Consider the following 4,722-nt stretch of genomic DNA (forward strand, 5'->3'; position numbering starts at 1 on the left):
TCGTGGGCTCCGTGTCGGGAAACTTCCTTAGCTTCCTCCCCATTGAATAACACCGATGCCCCTGCGCGTGTAGACAGAGGCGATGATCCCACCCGTATCCCAGGCTGGGTAAGTTGTGCCGATGTAACATCCATCGACGTAAGGCCCCGCTCGGCACAGCCCTGGCTGGGATGATGTAGTCCGGGCTGGTCCTGCTTGGACCGGGGTGGGGGGGACTAGATGTGACCCCCTGAGCTCCCTTCTAACCCAAACTTCCTATGAACCGCTACATCTGCCTAAGTATAGAAAAACCATTGCAACTTTAACCCTGTTTCGTTCGGGGTTGGCGTTACAGCGAGTTCGCTCCCTTGCGCTGCGATGGTACATTGGGGCAGCTTGCCCTGCCTTGGATACCCCCCCAGTTTGCCCCGAGGCTGATCTCCATCCGGCCCCCACGCCCCCATACTGTGAGCAGGTTTGGGGAGGGTTTGATATTCCTCCCAGCTGCTGTTCTCGCTTTAAAAGCTCTCAGGCACTCATGTTTCTGAAGAGGAGGTCACGTTAGGTGATGGGGAAGGCATCAGACACAATCCTGCGATTAATATTAATGCAATCCTTGATGCGTTTGCGGCTTAGGCTCATTCATCAGGGGAGAAGAGCAGCTGTGAATCAAAGATGCACCGTGGTGGCTGCCGAACGCGGCACCAACTCCTCTGCCAAGGGCTGGGGAGGGGAATATGAATGAGGCCTAAAAATACTCCGAAGTCACATTTCTGGAGACAAGATAATTTGTGTTGCGACGGCGGGAGAGAAGGGGACCCGGGCTCCGAGGTAACGGGATGCTTCTAGGAAGGAGACTCTAGCGACAGCCATGGGAAGAGGTTGCATGAGCAGAAAATGAAGCTGGGGGAGGGTTAAAGTCAATAGTAAAGAGCCAATTTGGAGCCTGGCGTAAGTCCAGCACAGTCAGAGGGCTTCGTCCTCGGGGGCGTATCTGGGGCCAGCTCCAAAGCCCGTCCAAGGACTCCGGCTGTGAGCGATGGACCTCGTCGGTACAATGATGAGAGACATCATTGTAAGCGTCCGCTCGCTCAGGGAACTGAGACAAAGGGAATTTATTAAGGGCACACAAGAGATCTTAAGGCTCTAGCTGCAGCATGAATGGGAACGAGGCCGGCTGGCAGTCGGGGCGGCCGCATTTGCTCTCGGGGAAGCAGGAAGGCACGTTTCAAGACACAAAACAGGCCAGGATCAAGAGCTGGCTGTGGAGGGGAATCTGAGCTCATGCATTGCAGCTAGTTCCCCCCCCGCCCCGGCAGCCTTTTTTGCTTTTCAAAAGAAAACAAGGGAATAAAGAGCGAAACAATCCCCATTACTTATGCCTCTGTAGCACTTCTACAAAGCCTGTCGCTGAAAGGCGGCCGTCTCTGGGGTGGAACGCAGCGCCCGGGAGCACCAATGTTCCCACCGTTTGGGAAGGCTCAGGAGGTAGCTTGCACGCAGCTATTGTCCTGGCAGTGTCTTTTGTTCACGGGTCTTGAAAGCCCTTTGCAAGCATGAATCCAGCAAGCCTTGCAGAGCTGTTTGGCCTAGGAGGGGAGGCTGAAGTGCTCGCAGGGGGCCCTAGTGTTACGGAGAGACATCTTGCTGGTGGGGTTACCACAAAAGAAGACTGGGGAAAATGGGCACAGACACATTCGTAGGCTCAGGGTCCCAGGCCCAGATATAGCAGCATACCCCAAAGCTCAGCGCAGTATCAGCTGTATCCAATGTCTGCTTGCCGGCAGGTGTATAAAGGCCTTTTCTGATGTGCCCTTGCTGAGTGGATGTTCTCGAGCGGCCAGCGCATGTCCAGAGAGCCAAATCCTTGTCAGCCCCTCTAGGTTTTGCCCCAGGGACCCGGCGTCAGCAACAAATGGGATGATTGCAGCACCTGCTCCGTAGAGCTCGGTTAGGAGAGTCATTTGCAAAGGTCTGCTATATCTGCTTGCTCATCTTCAGTCCAGGGAGCTCTTCTCAGCCATCTGCTTTGGCTTTGGAGTGGTTTTCGGATGGGCTGGTTTTTGGACCTGTTATTGCCTGAGCTGATGTAAGTCCTATGTTACTGCCTCTCCCTGGGGGATGCCTCCGTGCTGGCCAGCCATCCAGATGTGCTGGCGAGCCATCCAGATGTGCAGAGTATCTCTAACGATCCAGAACTCCAGCGGCGCTAAGCATCTGGTAAGTCTGAGTTATTCAAGGCTGAGGGTTGGTCGGTGTATTGATCTCAAGGATAAATTGTGCAACGCGGTAGTTGTTAGGTCCTCGGGCACTTTACTGGTTGGGTTGTGGTGTGTCCCCAGGCATCGTATAACAACACCCGTCGTATAAAGGCAGGTGGGAGGGTGAAACCGGATGGGTTACAGGAATAGAAACTACCCTTCCTAGAGCATCCTTCATCCTGACAGGCGCGTTGAACACAGGAATCGATTCGGCCGCCTGCGCGGGGTGTTGACTTTTGTGGATGAGGAAAGGGAAGGATATTGTATTTAGCTGATACGGCAGGGGGAAATTTAAGACGAGGCGATGTGTCATCCTCCAAACGTGAAGGACCTTCAAGAATCAGAAGGGGCATATCCTGTCTTGGCGTCCAAAACCACCAGGAAGGGCACAGGAGGCATTCGTGAGGTGCTGTGTGTGCGAGGAGGGTCTGGGGCATCACTTCTTCCTGGCTCATGTGTGGTCGTCAGCTAATCGTTTCCCTGTGCACCTCACTTTCTCCATCTGTGAAATGGGGCAATTGCCTATTTCTGCTGCTTGCTTGGCCCCTGTCACCCTAGCACTTTGCTGCCTTTATCGGCTTTATCCTCACAACAGCTGTGGGTGCAGGGAAATGCTGTTCTCTTCCTTATGCTAAGGAACCAGGCCCTTGCCTCTCAATTACTCAAGGTCTTCCATGTCCCATGTTGGTCCTGTGTCCCCCGGACCTTCCTTCACTGTTCAGAACAGCAACACGTGCCCCCGGAGAGGTGTTTTGAGGGCGCATTGCTCTCTGTATTGCTACAACTCTTTGCTGGGTTGGTTTTTGGGATGGGGATGCCTCTCCAGGAGATCTGATGCAGTCCAGTGTCCGTCCTACGCAGGTGCCTCCCCTCCCACCTGGAAGGTTTTGGGTGAGTAGACGTGCCCCTGTGCCAGCATGGAGAGCTGACCTGCCCGATGTTCGGCAGGGCTGATGACTTGCGTCTGACCTGGCTATCTTTGGCAGACTATCAGCTCTTTGCCTTAGATTATTCCTTATCTCGTCTCCTGCCAGCAGCTTCGTTTAGAGAGCGAGAGCAGGGAAGGCACCTGCCTTTGTGCGTGCGGTTGAAAGCTGGCACCATCGGGTACCTGTTTTCCTTTGAACAGCGCAATAACTATGGAAACTTGCCCCTGGTTCGCGGCGCTGAATGGGAACGATGGCTCTCTGTTAGTCGTTGGACAAAAGGGTGAGACGTGTTTGGACAGGCACGGGAACAAGAGGTCGGGCGGCAAGGCATGGCTGTACCTGTGCGCCTTTCTCGGCGCGGCTAATGCTAACTCCCGGGGGAGGGCAGGAGGTTTGGGACACGGGAGTCAGTGCTGAAAGCCTCCTCTCTTCCCTATGGTGCAGCAGAAAGCCATGGGGAAATCAGTGATCCCATGTGGCTAAATAGATGGTTATAGATACAAAACAGTGGGTGAAGGTATAGCACCGGGCTCCTCCGCGTGCACCAGAACGCAAGAGGGGAAATGGGGCAGCCCCGTCCAACAAGTGCCGACCCCAGCAGAAGTATTGCCTGCTATCCGTGATTCCCTGGATGATTCACAGACTAGAAATGATGGGCTTCTGGGCGGGTTATGACTTGACCACCAAACCATAAAGGCTTGGTTGTGAGGGGGACTCCCCACGTGCTGGGCTTCTTCGTCGTGGGATCGTAGGAAACGGGTGCACGGGATCTGGAGATATCATCTAACCCCGTGGGGAGCAACCTTTCTTGGCAGGCAGGCCACAAATTCCCTCCCCAGGTGCCACTCGGATCCCCTTCTCCCACCGGATCGGCTGCTTTTCTGCTCCCTGCTCTGCCTGCTGCTCTGCTTTCTGCTCTCTGCCCTGTCTGCCACTGTGCTGCTTGCTCCCCCCCTGATCTGCCGTGTGCTGCGCACCCGGGCTGCCCGGGCCCCAGTTTGGCCACCCCTGCCCTGGTCCATCTCCCTCCGCAGCAAGGCAGAGTCAAATGGTCCTGACCTAACTTTTGGCTGGTGCCTGTCTAACCTGTTCTTCAGAGCCTCCACCGATGGAGATCCCACAGGAAATCGTGGATTAAAACTCGCTACTTATGCCAGAGGGCAATGCTCCCTGGGTGGCGGGGTAGGGTGGCCTTTGGTGTGAACACCGAACTGGACTCCAATCTCAGTCACACCGGGTGAAACCTGGGGGGCTTCATGGATGCACTTTGCCCCTCGCTAGCGAATGGGCTGTCTGAGGAGATAAGAGCCCAGTGACCAGTGACAGGAGAGACTGCTGGAGCGCAAGGGGTGTTAGGGCTCACTGCTTTTAGCTTGGAAACCTCTGGGCTTGAATTCTGGCAGCGACCCAGCCAGGGGTCTCTTACAGCTGTCGTGGAAGAAGGGGATGATGCAAAAGGCAAGGATTTCTTAGGGCAGTGGTTTTCAACCTGTGGTCCATGGAGTCGAAGGGGTCCGCAAACGATGACTGTGATCAATCAAAAATATGTGCAT

The sequence above is a fragment of the Alligator sinensis genome, unplaced genomic scaffold (assembly GCF_000455745.1).
Source record: "Alligator sinensis unplaced genomic scaffold, ASM45574v1 scaffold868_1, whole genome shotgun sequence".
Lineage (NCBI taxonomy): Eukaryota > Metazoa > Chordata > Crocodylia > Alligatoridae > Alligator > Alligator sinensis.